At 33.5% G+C, this 19,192-nt stretch overlaps 1 protein-coding gene across 20 annotated transcripts in view; it reads left to right on the top strand.

Moving 5' to 3' along the window:
• LOC140675761 (uncharacterized) overlaps window positions 1-19,192 on the top strand; it is a 115,375-nt gene that overhangs the window by 14,264 nt on the left and 81,919 nt on the right. The gene's annotated exons all lie outside the window — the stretch shown is intronic.

A 19,192-nucleotide genomic window follows, 5' to 3' on the forward strand; every position in this document is an offset into this window, starting at 1 on the left:
TTTGTTAATCTGTTTTTCTGAGAAGCGCGAGTATATCTTTCGATGAGTCTGATTAACTCATTCGAACTGTCAGATATAATATCGTGATTAGGTGGGTAAGCGTGTTATGGAACAGAAGATATTAAACTTCGTCTTCGATATGATGATCGTGATTTATCACAATCGTTTCGTCACATAAGATTAAGCGTCACAAAAAGGGAGACTACGAAGATGTGAATAAATACCAAAATATTCGCTTATCTGTTTTATTTTTATCGGAATTTTTGAAAGATCACGCATCAGACCATGATTAGGAATACATATGTATTATTTATAATTGTTGTGTCTATCTAATGTATCTTTTGGTATATATTTATGAAATATGAAATATTTTTTCTGTCTTTAAAACTCTATAATTTTAATTATAAGACATATATATATATTGCGATTTATATAAACAGAAACTTAAAATAATAATTTCAATTATATAATCGATAGGCTTAAAAAATCATATTTCTTTATTGCTGATTTTATTAGTTAATTTTAGAATCACATTAAAAAAATGTGTAAATAAGAGATGCATGCACTTAAATTTTTATAATATTTTTATAGTAAAGCATCAAATATATTTAGATACTAATTAAATTTATGGTATTACTTCCTTTTGACGTAAGTTAATTATTATTTATCCATATCCGTTAGTATCTGCATTGCATTAACTTTGAATTTTATGGACCAATTATCAAATCAATTATGAAGCATTGATATAAATGAATAATTTAATCATTTTGGGAGGAAGTTTAGCGACGTTCTTCTCATCATCATTGGACACGTGTTTCTGCCATTGCACAAGTATATTTTATATTAATTGGGTAATTTATTATTATTAGTAGCATCCCTCCGTCTCCCTGTATTTATAACGAATTATAATTGACGCTCTTCGTCGAAAAACGCGCGATCCTATTAAAATAACAAGAAAACGATTCAAGCATTCCGTGAAATTACAATGCCACGATTAAAACACAATGATACTTTAACAATCCGCTCGTATATAATTCGTGAAAGTTATCAGTTGCTTACAATTTCAAAGCTATTAATAACTTCCTTCTCAGCTTGGCCGTTAAAACTCACTCAAAAGGTATAATAATGTAATAACCCGTCGTATTCTGTCATACAACGTTCGAAGCTTTATATACGGAGAATACGTGATTATACGCATTGCCGATGGTTATGAACCACACACAAACGTACACAAATGTGCGCGTATCCGAAATTTACATGGGAGATTAACAACAGTTACACAGTCTCGTATGCACGCACAGGCAACCGTGTGCGGAAAAATCGCGTGCAGATACTGCCGATCCTTGCGTTCTTGCGCATGCACATTTATCTCGCGTTGTTTTCGTACACATTACATATGACGAGTTTGCGCACATGTGCAAGTTGTGCGGTATAAAGTATTCGCTCATCTAAAGTGTCGTGTTGGTTACAAACAGCATGCTTCTCGGACGCACGAAAGCTGCACGTCCCAGCGTGACATTGCAGATTCCACGTGCTTGTGATAACTTCTGTGCCGTTGCATCTTGATACAGTCCGTCAGAATGTTGTTCCGCACTCTAAATCCACGATCTCTCATATATGTGAGAAATGCATGTAATTAAAAAAGACGTCTGTATTATATTCATATTTGTATTTTAAGTCATTCACTTCGTGGAAGTATATAAAGAATACTTAGCATTAACGTTAAAATAAAATATATTATTAGTTATATCGAGTCACTAGTGCAATATTTGTAAGAATTTTGCGTATATTTATTTAGATACGTATTACGGATTATAACTCATATTTTTCCACGCGATAAAGCATGGAAAAATTCAAGCAAAAGATCGTTAATTTTATCAGTAAAAGAATCGCGGCGAACGTGCCTGGAAATTGAAAGCACGATAAGACAGAGAATTGACGTCATTCGATTATCCGCTGCACTTTCTTCGATCGTGGAGATTATTGGCAATGCCATTTCTCGTATGGCTGTAATCGAGTTATATCAAAACAAGTCGAATTAATTTGCACTTATCATATATATCGAGCTTTGATATAAAAATATAAAAAAATAGCTACATATGAATGCAATTTTGGATTTTAAAAGGTATTATATTTGATCACAGCGAGAATAATCTCAATATTGCTTTAATTGAAAAATACTATTTGTCAGAAATTAAATCACATGCAACAGCAAAAAGAGATAACAGCGATAATATAATTTGAGCAGAAATTTAAATAAAAAAAAATTAAATTTAAATAATGTAAGAACATAACGTATCAAATTTTATATCAAGTATTGTAAAATTTATATTATCATTTTATATTTATAGACTCTAAAATATCAGATTAAATGAATATAACATTTATAAATTTTTAGGCTTATCCATAATACAGCACATGTAATATATTGAATTTTGCACTTTATAATACATGTATATTCACTTTTTCTTCCCGGAGAAACTTTATAATAAATAAGATATATGTTAGACATTAAAATTTTTGTATATTGGAAAGAAAATTTGCGATGAAATTGTAATTATTAATGACCTGCGAAAGCAAAATTACAGTTTTTGTATCGGTGATCGTCGATATCCTCGGTCATCCGTAATTAAAACAATTATATGTCACGGTAATATAAACGCCGCAATCGAATAGACGAGAATGATCTGAACAAGTTGGTAATTTTGCGGCAGATGAACGGCCTTTTGCCATCGGTAATTACAGTCTTTGTCATTAATGACTCGTTCGAATAAAAAGCATCTTGCGTGAGCGACGGCGGCACGTTGTGCAACGTGTCTAGAGATGTAAACCGTTTATTTACGTCTACTTTTAACAGCAATAAGATCACGAAATGGGAACGCGGCGTTTCATATTGTCTCATGTAATCATCAGCGTCACATGCACGTTTTTCTATAAAGAGATATATTCTTCATTTTTTTAATACCGGCATTTGAAATTTTTCTTATCGATTTTGTAATAAATTTTTTAAATAGTAATTTTTTAAAATGGTTGTACAAAAGTTTTCTCAATAATATGAGCGAAAAAGTTTGGAAAATATTTTCAATTTATAGATAAATATGTTTTGAACCACTTTTTTATGTCCATTATGCTTAAAATTTCTGTTAAATTTTCAGTTGGACGTCACTTGCTTTTCCAAATATTTGAAAGATAAAAAATATCTTCCAATTTTTTAATACATGTATATAAGGAAACTTTGAATATTTTTTAAATTGCACATATATAATTAAATTACATATATATTATTATATTAATGTAAAATTAATTTAAAAAGTGACTATTTGATACTACTGACGAGATAATCGGTCTTACCTCTAATCACTTTATCCGTTACAGATCGCAGAGCACGTGTCTCGTATTAATTATTCGGGACAATATAATAATCGATTGCCGCCTAGTTTCCTACTTTAAGTCGAATGTCATAGTGAGATTATACATGGGCGAGTAGAATCGAGATGCAACAGATAGTAAGGGCTATATCCTATTGTTATAGTACTATTTCCTGTTATACTTTAAAAGTAAATTACACAATTATTAAATAAATGAAAGCTTCTTGTTCCTTTTTCATATTCGAGATTATTTATTTTTCCATTCAACAAACAACAGTATATACAATTATTATAAAATTTAAACACTATGAGATATATGACTTATGATCTTCATCTCTTGCATCTGTGTTGTTGTGAAAATAGTTAGCATGTTAAAATATGCACCGCTGAGAATTAGGATCATCTAGCTAGGCTAAGAGATTAATTTTCTCCGCGCGCGTGCACTCGAGTCACTCTCGCGTTGTCGGAATGCTCTCGCCTGTCGACCGGTTACAACCGTGTCGCGGTTGTCACCTGTCAGGTTGTCACTCGGTCGTCCAATTATCCTGCTGCCGGGTGGCGCGAGAGCTAGAAGCGAAGAGGTGCGGCTGGCTGGCCGACCGAGTTCAACGGGTTCTCCGGAAGAGAAGTGGGGCGCGCGCTCGCGCTCTCTAGAACGGTGCCGGGTAGGTCGAAAATAGGTGCGATAGGTAGGATGTTACCTGAATATTTTACGGACGACCCGGTGGTGGTTAAGCCCGTCGTTATCCGTGGCCTCGCTATAAAAAGCCACGACGGCCGTCGCTCAGAGGCGACGTCTTCAGTTCCTCGAGTTCGTCGCTATACTTCTTTATAAGTTGCCTTTATTTCCCGAGCGATCGCCCTCGGCGAACGCAGCACGATGCCGAGGGAGGAGAGAGGGGGGGGGGGAGTTCCTATTCAAACGACGGTGTCCCTTCATTCGCGTCGTTCGCGAAACTCGCCGGACGAGTAGCCTGACCGGATCGAAGTATCGATTTGACCAGAAATAGCGCCGCTGATGATTCCGTAAAAAATTTCCAACAGAAATATCGTTTATATGTTGTGAATATACTTTCAACTTAATAAATATTGTTGTCATTATTTGTATATTCTTTTTTGTTGTCGAGTTTAGATAATATGAAAGTGACAGAGTGAGAAATCGACAATTTTCTAGTCTAATATTTGGAGAGTTGACTTCTTCGTGCAAATTTAAATAAAGTAACTTTTGATGCAAATTTAAATGCCGATCTAGTTACAGAATTATTTAACATCAAAATTAAGATAATTTGACAAATTAAATTTTAATTATGAAAATAAAATAAAATTGAGGAATTTTATATAATTATATAATTATAAATTATACTTATATAATTATAAATATCAGTTTTTTATAGTCTCTTAATAGAATCTTTCTTTGAGATTGATTTATCATAGAATTTATTTTTGGGATTGATTTAGCATAGAAAAATAAAATTCAGAAATTTAATAAGAAAATAGCAATGATTTTTCGAAAAGTGTGTTGCGATTATTCACTATAGTATTATTTCTTATACCGGTATGCCTTTTCGAAACAAAGAAACCATAAATCTTTGAGAAAAATGTACGACGTCAATTCGATCGAGGTTATCGAGGTAGGTTTTCCGACCGGAACCCTGCTTCCTTGAGTTTTCTTGCAACTTCAAGGGTGAAAATGAGCGGAAAGCGGCACTAAGGTCGGTTAAGGGAGTAGAATGAAAAAAAAGGAAGTAGAATGAAATGGGAAGAAGAGTCTGCTTTCGTAGACTCTATTTCTGTGTATAGTATATATATCCCAGCAAATCCTTCCGCCAATGTGATTTGCAGCTTCCACCAATTTTCACCGGAAGAGACTTCGACCATACATCTGCCTTAAAGAAAAGAATGGTGTCCATTGTTCTTTGAATTGGAATTCTCGAGTAGCAGTGAACGTTACCGGTTTAATTTTTTATGTATATATATATATACTTTAAAATATATTGTACGAATATTATTCTTAGAAAAAATGAAAATGCATATATCTAAATATATCCGGATCAATTAGTCATATTATATGTATATATGTATAAAATATTCGGTGAAATTAAAATTTTATGTTGCAATTGTGACTAGTGTTATATTTTCGTAAAATAAATTACGGAAAAGAAATAATTTTTTTTGTATTTTTATAGCACATTATGTTTTTATATTATAATTCTCATTGTTAGAATTTGAGAGTTTTTTTCACATCAATTTGCATTTAAATTTATCTTTTTTTAATTTCATGAAAATTAAGATTATGAAAATTTTAATTTTGTAAATCGCGGTATATAAAGATTTAAATACAGATTTTGTCGACATTTGACGAAACTCCTTTTAATGTTTTAATTTTATTTTAAAAGTAACATTATATTAATAAAATAATAATAAAAATAACATTATGTTGGTAAAAAGAATATCATATTTATATCATTGAATGTTTTGTAAAGAGAACGAGAGAGAGAGAGAGAGAGAGAGAGAGAGAGAGAGAGAGAGAGAGAGAGAATGATTTTTAGAATATCTTTTAAAAATGACATATTAATAAAAAAGAATAATATTATATATATTAATAGTATAATTTATCGTAATATAATTTATCTTAACATAAACGAGATATCTCGTTCTTGTTAGATGATGCGGACTGATTTGCGCTGATAACATCGGTGATGTTGCTGAATCGGAAATTTACGATCATCTTGCGTCGGGTACGAAATAAAAGTCAGTCTTCAGTGTGTACCGAGATTGTGTAAAAGTGCAATATTTAAAAGATATATCGCGTACGACGAAAAATCTTTTTTCTGCTTTTCATTAATCGCAGGCGTAGGAGAGAAAATTCTCCTATTATAATTCTAAATAAAACATGATATGAATGACATGACAATAAAACAAGTTTGCGTATGTATTCCTGACATTGATTACAAATTCATTCAAAGTTGAATTCTTGCGTGTTTCCTCATTTTTCTACGCACCATTAAAGATTTATCTGAGCTATGTTGTACGTGGTATAACAGCAGACTTTTGTAGACAAAGTGTCATCTGAGCGTAATTTTTATCGTTCGAATTGTATACTCGCGTGCATGTGAGAAAGCAGAAATACGATGAGGTGTTTATTCTGCTTATGAAGGTGCGCTGATTGTAATGACAAAAAACAAGCGATTAAAAGGTGGTCGAATTTTATCGGCACCGCGACTTGGCAATACGCAATCTGCCTTTTATCACCTTATTTGCAAGTTCTGCCGAATTACGATGAGTCATTATTGTCATTGACGAAGCGCGCATCGCACGGTGAGAACCGAGTCTTGTTATCAACTCTATGCAATCACTTTGATAACACTTTTTTGACGCGGACGTGCTTGTGACAAATATGTACACCTTATCGCGAGAACCTAACTTAATTGCGCTCAGAACAATTATCTACATCGTAGAAAAGTGTTTAACGAGTTTTGACAGTAGATACGAGACTTAATTACTAATTGCGTGATATCGAATATTATGTATAGAATTCTGAAAACATTCAAGAAACAATGATCAATTCTAAATTTTATAAACATGAACATTGTATATCTATTTTTTGCAAATATTTTACATCTATCTAAATTAAAATTATCTATTAAAAAATGTTTATATATACACACAATATATTCTCTTCCATAATGAATCTTTCTATGAATATATTTTGTATCTAACTGTACTTGACATGCATCTTCATCTCTAGCTATATATTTAGTTTCAGATCAAACTGTTTTGGTACATGTTCATATTGCGATTGTATCTTTGGTAATACTGACATAGATGCGTCGATGTCAATCGCAAGACAATATTGTCACGAGACAATATGAGATATATCGGAATTATATGCACATTGATAAGCGATATCGGACGATTCCACCGAGAATAGGAAATATACAGGAAGATGTTACTAATACGCGATACAGCTTCGTTTTTTTATTTCTCTGACGATCTTAAAAAAGATCCTGAAACGTTCTTTTAAATAAGGTGCGTCAGACATATGTTACCAAGGTGTGAAATCTCGAATAATAAATTATGCGATCGTGTCAAAGGAATAATTCCTAGATTTTCTCTCATGAATACTTTTGATTACTCACTTTTCTATCATTTTTTTTCCTTTCATTTCCATTCTTTTGTCTTTCTTTTGTATGATATTGTATACTTGTTGTTTGTCGTTTTTGGACAAACTCTCTCTTGGAATTTGAAAGGAACGCTTATGAGATTCCGGAAAAAACTTGGAAGCTTCTTTTGAAAAGTAATCACAGACTATAGAAGGAGACAAAGAAATTCCTGAAATATCCTTTTCAAAAGACTGACTAAATCTCGAGATTTTTTAAAATTTTTATGGGATCTATGGAAATTAAATTTTAGGAATTGGACATATATATTCGCGTTTATAAAAGAATTTAAATATGGTACATGATTTTTTTTATTTATAAGATATTAGATTCATAATAATTTTTTTTAATTGTGCGAGTAATTCGCACTACACGTGATTCGACTGTTAAATACAAAGTCTCAGCAGACGTTATAATTGTAGCAGCAGTTCGTAGGACAGGAAAGAAAAGAAAAAAATAGAGAGAATAAGATAAAAAAAGGAAGAAGATCGACCACATGTCTGATGGGTTCGTGTGTTGGTGGATGAATGAAAGGTCCTAAATCACGGCTCGCTCGTAAATATATCGGAAACAGAAACATGGTAACTGCCAAAGGTTATTTACCCTCTATCGCCTTGTACGTACACGGGTTATCGATTCGGGGAATAATTTTGTGGTGCGCATGATGCACGAACATGTATGGGAATGATAATCACAGGTATGCTTGACAAAAATAAAAGCGAATTTGGATGAACGCATTTGTCATTTTTATGATGATCGCGAAATATCATACTTTAATTTGTTTCGATCGACGATGTAGATTCAATTTGGACTTTAATCAGACAGATTCAAGATTCGCCGATAATATTTATTCTTTGCGTGTTTCCCCAGAAAATCCCAAAGACTGCGAATTATCATCCGCGATTCTATCAAATTTGATATTGCACTTGAAAAGTAAATCAGTCATTTTTAGCGACTCCAAGTTAATTATTAATAGAAAGAGTTTCAGTTTGATTTTTTAAAAACAAGTAATTTTGATAATTAATATTGCTAATTATTTTATTCACTAAAGAGGCAAAATATGTGTATTAATTACACAAACAATTCATAAAGCGGTTATTTTTCAGATAAATAAATATAACAGCATTTTTACGTAAAGCGGGATTCTTTAAAAATATCTTAGCTTGTATTATTCTCGTTGCTTTCTAGAAATCAAATTTAACTCACGAGAAACAAGCCGTGGAATGTATATAATGTATCATATATCATATATTCGTCAAATTATGATGTATAATGCATATAAAATTGTGAATTCTCTACTTTATAGTAAGTTTTATTTTTTGTAGAAATGTATTTTGCCTTCAATCGCGTTAGAAATATTCTACACTCTGCATGTAACAGTAGAATGTACATATATTACGCCTTAAGCAATGCAGATATTGCTCGTCGATCGGCTTCTTGTGCTGGCGACAATTTATAAATAATTTTTTTTTCTCTCTCTCGTATCGTTGATATAAAATTTTAATTACGATCTATCGCGTAAACGTCAATGTTGGAACAAGAGCGACATGTGAGAAAAGAAGCGTACGATATATGTAATAACCGGACGTGATAATTGATATCCCGTTGCCTGCTCTGTTCTCTATCGCATCGCGCGTAGGTGGAATAGCCTTTCATTCATCGTTGCTCCGCACGCGGATGCGGAGAATTTTAATGCATAATGCATGCACGTTGCACAAATGCACGCTTTAACGCTTATTAGATCTATCGATCCGCTGCCGATTCCGATAAATGATAATGAGATAATTGAAGGTTGACGTAACGATGTTATTTTCTCGAAAGCGGATCGAAGCTTGACAAATCGATGTGTCGTGCAAGTTAATGCTTATATTTATACCGCTTATATTCGCCAACGCATTAGCGTCTCGCAGGTTTATGCTTTCGCCATGGCAATTTAATTTTTTTCGGCACATTTTTCCGATTGATAATAATATGATAATTAAATTAACGACGTGATTTTCTGAAGCAGGTTAATCGATAAATAATATTGAATCTAAATAGATTACAATTTCTCGCCAACGCGATATTGCAGATTGTCTCGTTTATTACGTATCAAAATGTATTCTTGATTTAATAATTTTTTTCTTAAATTAATACGTTTCGAATGAAATAGAAAATAAATTGAAAATATTAAAAGCAATATTATATAGTTGTGCTTTACACAACTTGTTTAAATCAACTAGGTAGTCTTATCTATTTCTGCCAATCGAGAGATTGTTGAACTGAACTGATTTTATCTGGACAGGTTATTGACAGCGTGAATGCAATAAGTCGGTTTCCTGCGCAATATATCGATACTCATGCGCGCGAGAAAATGATCCTCTAACGACCGTAATTCACCGATCGTGTGATTTCCTGAACAGTTTCATCGCTGATGACTCTAATCGCTAGATCGAAGCAGCAGGTTTATATCTCCGTCGCGGAAATGATTGCGAATTATTCGATCCTATCGATCCGTGCAGAATCGCACGTAATTATATAATAAAGTAGAAGGCTAATAAAATTACTTGTGCTCGAGCTTTAGAAATGAATATACTTAAAAGTCTAGTTTATTAATTAAGTATAAATATGTATGCACGGGGGATTTGATATTAGATATATAATTGGATAATTTATTTATCTTTTAAATAATTTGTCAAATGTTTGAAATATATTATATATATGCGCGTATAACAACAAAAATAGCAGTTAGCTTGAAACTATGACTAGTTTCAAAGTATTAGGAGCGAATAAGATAAGGGAGAAACTCTGCTGGTGCAACGTGTTCACGTATTCACGTGCATATGTGTATATGCACACGCACATCTGCAACTAAGCCAATGGGTTCCTAAGGAAGTAGATAGCGCAGTGCATCGTACACAATCATTCAAGTAAATAAAGTCATTTAATCATTATATTATTACAATAATAAAGAGCCGAACAATAAAGATAAAATTATTATTTCCTATCATTTTCTCATAATTATTTAAAATTGTTTTATTTTAAATCAATTAAATTCTAATTTAAATAAATGTCTTATTTTTTAATGTCACACACTTTTAAAAATTATATATTTTATAATAATTATTAATTGTTATAATTTAAAAAAATTATATTAGTACATGATTATATAATGATTTGAATTTTCCGATTAGCATCCTTTTGCGCCTTATATCTGGCGAGCTGCGAGCTTCAGAAAAATGAATAAGGCGAAAGAAAAAATCTTGCGACTGGTTCGAGTTATACGTAGTACGCGTACACACGTATTCCCTTGCGGGTCAACTAAATCAGGTGAGATCAATGAGTGAGAAAGAGAGAGAAAGAGAGAGAGAGAGAGAGAGAGAGAGAGAGAGAGAAAGAGAAAGAAAGAGAGAGAACCAGAAGGTGAGAGGAACCGCGTTGAGGGCAGGTGAGGCAAGGTGATACGAGGTTGTTCGGTCCACGTGAACGCTAACCGCTAACGAGTAAAAAGCATGAATGGACGCCAGAGCGGCGCCGTACATTATCTTCCCTCCTTGTCTCTTTATTATTATTTTCTCGGCCCCTTTTATCGTTCTGTCTCGCTCCTCGCTTGCGTAGTCTCATGTTCTGTTGCTTTCTCATCGTCCTCCACCTTCTTTCCATCTCTCCTTCTCTCGTTCGTTCTTCTTTTTTTCTTTGTCAGCCTCACTGCAACGAGCAGCCTGTGTTCCTTCCATTGCGTGTCTTTCTCTCTCTTCTCGAGTTATTTCGCTCGTAAGCAACGGATCAGGTTCTCCGTGACAAAATACCGTGCACAAAACTTGCTCCTCGTGCACGTTCCAAGTGTATTTTTTGCATTGGAAAGCTCGCAAAGCTCGCTGTTTTTCTCGACGGACTGACATGAGTCATTGAATACTTTTAAAATGACTTTCTGAAAATGACACGTGGTAGCGATTTCAAGCAGAAATTTTGAAATTCTAAATTTTTTACGAAAAATTTCTTGTGAAAAATTTGTGGAGCAAGATTTTTTAAAGATGTTTTAAATTGATTTTAAATTGTAATTTAAAAAAAGAAAGAGAGAGGCGAAACGATTAATAAAATATAATTTTAAGCAAAATTTTTTTTAAGGAGAAATATGATATTTAATATCAATATACTGCAAAACCGCGTAGATAATATAAATATTTTAAGAATGAAGAGTACAATTAATTTGCAGATACGGATGAGATGTCGCGATGTAACACAATTTACGAGCCTTTACAATACACAGTATATACAGAAACATATATAATAGCAATACAGCCATGCCACTACATTTACTTACATAGTTATTGTCTCTACTTACTCACGTGAGTACGTAATCGCCTCAAAGCAATCTTTAATTCCAACTACATAAAGATTGCAAACCGGAACCTTGTTTTCACGTACAAATATATGTATATGTACACATACACACACGCAGTAGCGCATCGCGTATGTAGCACAGGTTTCCCATCCCAACTTATGTGCGGCAACCTTTGGCGCAACCTGCATTCTCAAATACCTCGCTGCATCCCGGAATAAACCGGAATTTAGTTACAATAAGAAAAAATGTTGGTCAGAGCGACCGTCGGGTAAGCAATCAGACAAGACCGCAACATCAGGGAAGAGAGGATAGAGCAGAAATATGCATAGATAGTCCAAAGAGGCTTTGAGGATTCACGAGGGAGAATCGAGAGAGAGAAAAAAAAGCTCAGTGGTTGTGTCAATGCGTGTCAGAGAGACAATCTTCGTGGCCATGAGGTTGCCTTTTATGTTCACGTAACTCGACGGGACCCTGTGCGAACCTTCTCGAGCACTTGGAGGGGACACTGGGCACCCACGAGGGCATCAGAATCCGTTGAGACGCGAGTATTATCGGCGCGCGAGAAGTTGGACGCGCGAGCGTTGGTAGAATATCAAGGAGTTTCTTTCCGGAGAACACGCGGATGCCACTGGCGTAAGAAAGGTTGAATGGGAAAGGGACGAGAGGGGGGAGAGGAAGAAACCGTCGTTGACGGAGGGCCTTGAAAGGGACTGAAAATCGCAGCGGTTGCGAGTCCTGAATGGAGGAGGCCGCCGAGTCGGCCTCTTTCACTATCCGCTTTTTCTCCTGCTGGAGTAACGTTGCCACTGGCAGACGGATAATTAAAGAGATATACTCGATTACTTGCTTTTTTTGTCCACCGCTCTTTAAGCGAGAGCTCTTCCGATCGAGGTAGCCGCAGATCAAATTAAAGGGTCTTTCAGGAGCGCTTTCCAGTAGATTGAAAAATTTTAATTTTAACTAATTGTAAGTAATATTATAGCAGCAAAATTATTATGTATTTTTTTTTAGAAAAGAAATTACTATAATTATTATGTATACATTAACGATCGATATCGATCATTTTTTTGTATAATAAATCAAAATAAGCTTGTAATTTTCGATATATTTGCTTTTTTAAGTCATAATAAATTATTAATGTATTCTATGAGAATCGAAATTATATAATAAATGAACTTTTGATCGCGTCATTATTATCAGAATGAGTTTGATTGACATTTAGCGTTGACCTACCGTCGATGATTTATGATAGTTTATGTTAGAAAATACGCATTAATTTTTAATTTTTGTGTAAGAGAAAAAAATATTCATGATAACGGTTATTTCCTTAGGGGATTTCAGCGCTTACGCAAAAGCTGTACATATATGTATCTCATTCGTTTATTGAAATACAATATATTGTAAATCTGTTTTTCCTTTTCCAATTAAAATATTGATTTTTAAGTTAAAATTTTGGAATAAAATTAATATATAATATAATTGATAAAATATAAAGACTAAGAGAAAAATGTTCAATTTACTACGGATTGGCCGTTTCGTGAAAGGGCGTGATTTTGTTCACGTAAATTATCGAACGGGATTCCAAACCGAATCCTTATGTGTGCGCGAGAATATCTTCTTTCTACCTTCTAGATTGGTAGAGAGAAATTTTGTACCGATTCATTCCCAGCTGATTGTCCCTTTGCACAGATTTTATTGGCCAGTCGTGACATTCCGACGATTTCGTGCTGTCCATAAAATAGGTTCCATTATTAGGATCTGTTCCAAAAGTCGACCTTTCAATCAGGAACGTTGAAGAATCCGTATAAGACCGAAGGACCAGGTTTTTGCTTCATATTGAGATCAATATTCATTTTCATTTTTTTAGCGCCTTATTTCTTTTAATGTTTTTGAAACATTTAAATGATAAATGTGAATTTTAACGATTTATCTTGAAAAATCGATAATTATATCTTTTATTATTCTCAATTATCTCTAACTATAATAAAAGTAGAAATTATATAATTGATTGTGATTTATTATTAAAATTTTCAAAAAAAAACTCAAAGTTGATTTATATTAATATCATAAATATACTATTAGTTTTGATAATTTAAATATTACTAAAACATTCTCTCTCTTTTTTTTTGTTTTTCTTAGTCACGTTTATTGCATCCATTAGTTGGTTTTTTTTAGGAAACCTGTATTGCTTATCGGGATTTATTGTAAGAGCTTTGTGTGTGTGTGTGTGTGTGTGTGTGTGTGTGTGTGTGTGTGTGTATGTATGTGCAATTTGCACGGAACAAACATCTTTACCGCACCGTTTTACTCCGAGATCGTTTCTTCACTTTCGAGTGTTTCTTGCAGAACAGCGAGCCGCTACTGGAAATCGCTCTGCAAATACAAATACGTGTTTTGTGTTCTTATCCGAAAGTACACGCGAAAGCATCGCCCGAATGCATTGGCCGGAAAATCGGCAAATAAAATCCACCTCAAAATAAAATTCACTATTGCTCATCGATATTTTCTCAAGCGTATCTCTCAATAAAATATGAAATTATATCGGATAGTTATTTGATGATTGATTGTTGAATATGCGCTAACATTTTTATTTGGCTTTTATGTTTTTGAAGAGTGTTGTGACCCGCTCGATATTGAAACGTACGAGTTGTATTATTATTAAGTGAAGGTGTAAAATTGCAAACTAGGACAACCATCTTGTAATTATATCCTAGATATATCAATTGTTGATACTTCAACAATTAACTACTGTTAATGTCACAAATATTAAGTAATCACATTTATATTCAATATTCGATTATGCGATTGTCACATAAGAAGATAGAACAATTTGAATAAAAATGTTATAAATGTATAGAATAATTTAATCTCAAACTCTCTTAGTTATTCGATAGATAGTAGTATAATAGCTACAATGTGTAGCAACATTAGCATTAGTGCCACAATTAATAAAAATTACGAAAGAGTTTTAAAAAGTACACGCATATATCTTTTTTTCTATAGATATAATAGATATCGTCAAAAATTTTTACATTAATCGAAATTATGATGGAAAATTAGACTGTATATTTTAATAACTTATATGCGGAACTTTTTTTATGATAATAATTAATTCAGGTAATTGAGCTTCTTTTGACCGATATTTCCTCAATGTTGAAAATAGAGCATTTTTCCTTGAAGATGTGAAAAATTCATTAGACGAAGTTCTTTGGCCGCGCGAGAAGGGATCGATATTCTCCTCGACGAAATATTATTGCGGTCAAATTAACAAAGGCGGTTCATCTTTCGAGATTAGTAATCTACTTGGTTGATTGTGCGTGATAATTTAAGGCAACACGAGCTATTCCTCGCTAAATGCCAATGCTTCTAGTTTACCAAGAATCGCGTTCTGTAAATAGAGGACGTGTTTTGTGTGCTTAGCTAAAAGTGCTCGAACTTACGACGTAGAGGAAAACCAAGTGGCTGGTAGCCACTAGTGAAACACCCTTGATTTTAGCAAATCGATAACAGCTTACGTAGATAACGGTGCAAGCACATCGTGTAATTAATTTTGTTGAGGAGATGTCGACAGATCTGTTTTGAACACACACAACTTCCCTCTGAACAATATTTGGCATACCTTTTAAAAGGATTAGAACTTGTCGTACATCAAGACGGAAGAAATTATACCGTAATTTTTTATAGGTAATGACATTTTTCATTATCGAATTTTTAATCTTATATCAAGCAAGCAAGAGAGAAATTGGAAGAAAAAGCTGATTAAATATATTTTTAACTATAATAATTTTTTTGTTATTATAGTTGAAAAAGTAGATTTTTTTTATCGGCTTTCCTTTCGGATACTTGACGCTATTTTGTAGAATTTTAAATTGAGAAAAATAAGAGAATGTATTGATGATTAACATATCATTTTGTTTGCGTAATATTCATAGAACTCAGAATTAATATAATACCAAATAAAATTGATATAACAATAAGTTCAAAGTCTTGTTGCAAGAAATCATGATTAATGTGTCGACGCACATGGTTTCCTGGGAATAACCGATGTGAAGCAATTATTATGCATAATATACAAGATAAACAAATACGACAATCAGTGCATTAAGTAATGGAAATTAATAAATATATGCTACATATATGCAGTTTTCCCGATAGAAAATTTCTTTGATAAAAGATATTGAATTTTAATACAAATGTGATAGATATTTGATTTTACGATATATGAATGTATGAATGTATAGTCATATTGATTTTTTGTCTCTTGAAATTAATAGCAATTATTAATTTTACTGTATATTTAGAGCATATTTAAAATATTTAAATATCGAGTTTATCAAATTGGAAAAGCACTGCTTTACACTATCCAATAATTAATGTATTCATTAATAATCATATTGTTTAATAGTTATATGTGTATGTGCACATCGATAAAGCACTGTTTTAATTATGAATAATTATGTAAAATATATGTAGGTATATATCGTATATATATACATTTTCTAAATTATGTCCTAGATACTGTTTTCTTTTATTATAGATGAGTTATGTAACGTGAGGAATTCGCATCACTCGCATCACTCGCACTGACATACGCGACACGCAGATGTTTATTTCACTCGTTAATTAACGCACTTCACAAGTAGCATCATTTTAAATATTCTTCTTTTATATAACCGAAGCAAGCTTTGACGAACTTAGGCGAGTATATTCTGTCACCGGACTGATTTGCGTTCGAAAGTGCCTGCGGTCCGGAGAAACATTTATTTTGGCGAATTATACAACGGAAATAAACAGTTCGGTGGGCGGAAAGGTATGCGAAAGCTTGCGAGAGGAGTTCTTCGAAGAACCGGAATAAGTCTACGAAGTGCATATTCGATTAGTCAGCTCATATATCGATGGCGTGGGTCCAATTTTTGATGTCCAATACTTCTTACTGCTTATTCTCTGCGAAATGAAATTCTTTTTATCTTTATTTGTTTATCTATTTATCTATTTCTTTGTTTGAGATAGTATAGTATAACTAAAATATAATTTTATTTTTAAATTCCTGAATTAATAAACTTACGAAAGCGTGTGTTGCTCGCGGCAAAACTTACGGCAGAACTTACTTATTCTCGTTATCATTCCGAAATTAGTAAATACTATATTGGGAAACACATCGAAATACGAAATACTGTCCGAATCTGATTCGGTGATACGCTGATAGCAGTCCAAGTTGATATTTGATACGTGCGATTCGAATAATGGATTGAAATTGGAAATCAAGCTACTTTTATCATATGATATACTTGTGCAAATCAATATTCCGATTAATTATTTCTAAATTAAATTAATAAAAGTAATGATAGATTTTATGTTCCTATATAACTATTCTAGTTGACAATTCTTTAATTTTGTTAAAATTACAGAATTTAGATTATTTTAGGATCGTGTTTTTTTTTTATTGTGCAGCTTTAAAAAGAATTTATTTCCTGTCAAATATCTGTGTCCTTCATGATTCCATTTTCTCGTGAATCTTTTTTTATGAGAATTGATTTCGCAAATGACAGGTACTATCGAGCGATGTATATTCAGGATGATTTATGACGTAGATTAGAATACTCGATACAAAAATTGGTCTGACGCAAACAAAGCTTCTAGTCGCAATTTCTCTCCTTTTGTTCCAACTCGGCCATGCGCGGACAATCACGGACAATTTATGCGTCATGATTCGCGTATTCGGTTCAGAGAAACGATTCGCCAGCCGTCAGCGTTGGTCATAGGTCTCCTCGTAGTGTGACATAGGCCGGTCGGGAATGTCGTTAATTCACAGAGAGATCGGCACGAAGGTCGACTGTCTCCTAGCCCGTATGGGCATTATCATCCGGGAATGACACGACTCGTTAGACTGTTACACCCACGCAATCGCCATCGAACCGTTAAGTATGAATTTATTCTCCGCAGCGCTCCTTTATTCGCCTGTGATTTTGATATATGTAGCTGTGTAGTTACTTTAGACTTTGCTTACGAATAGTAAATAGTATCTTTTTTTTTATCTAATACTAAACAGGAATAAATTTGTATTATGATAATTATATATAAATTATATGTATTCTCTTCTGCTGGAAATATAAAATATATTTTTTATTCGTCGTAGATGTAGAGTAATATTTAGATTGACATAATGTTATCTATCTATATATTGCAGGAGAAACTAAAAAAAGAATGATATTCAAGAATTCGAAATATCTAAGGAGAGTAGAAGAAATCTCAGCGTGAAAAGTAGTATTGTAAACAAAGTGGTATACTCTGAAAATATTCGCGACACATGATATTCAGTTGAAAAAATAATGTTCGACTCGGCGAAGTCGATGCCAAGGCGAACGTCGAAGACAAACGAGGCTTTCGAAAAATGTCAGACACGAGGACGCATATCCCTGGCGAGGTGGAGGTTCGCGAAACGAGGCCGCGAGAGTTCGATCGGGAATGCTGTGGGCGGAATTCTTTTTCGCGAAAAAAAAAAAAAAAAAAAATATATAAATCGCATTAAATCTCGCCGCGCGCGGTGCCATCTCTCACATTTCGCATCGCCAGTGGTGCAGCCCCAGAAATATATACGGCACGAATTTTAACGCAACGAAGTGCAACCTCGACGCGCGGTAACCTTTGAGGACGCGACGACAGGAATCGAAGTCAAGGCGAAGCGAATTCGCCGAGAGACAGAAAAGCTCTTATAATTAGTTCAATGTTGTAATAACTCGAAAGCATGCTATTTCGGTGTACCTACGTGGGTTTGCGGAAAACTAAAGATTAAAAAATTAGTTTTTGTATTAACAAATATATACTTTTAGAAATATACATTTTGGTCTTCTCAAACGAATAAGTTTCCTCTTTTTATTTAGCATGTAATTAGTAACTATGATAATGGAACAAGTAAACGATTTTTTCATAAGGAACTGTTTTAATTGTTTGATGACATTTTTGAAATTCATAATATGCAAATATGATTCAAATTGTGGCTTTCGTAGTTCTTTGAAGACATTGACAATTAGCAGAAAGTGTGAAGCAGATTTGCTTGAGAAATTTGTCGTATTTGAAGAAGAATGGACCACTGCTCCAAATTTGTAATTTTGTTTTCCGGCCGACTAATAGAAGCAACGGCGCAAGCAAACCAAAATTAGGCTCGTGAGAATCAGGGAATTCCACTCCCACGCTTCTGCATACCAGAACGGTATAAAAGAGAGAGAGAGAGAGAGAGAGAGAGAGAGAGAGAGAGAGAGAGAGAGAGAGAGAGAATATGGCGTTCTGCCAAAGTGACGTCGAAATTGTGAACAGTGCGCATCTCTTCTTTGGTTATCTTT

This window comes from Anoplolepis gracilipes, chromosome 2, assembly GCF_047496725.1.
Source record: "Anoplolepis gracilipes chromosome 2, ASM4749672v1, whole genome shotgun sequence".
Taxonomy (NCBI): Eukaryota; Metazoa; Arthropoda; class Insecta; order Hymenoptera; family Formicidae; genus Anoplolepis; species Anoplolepis gracilipes.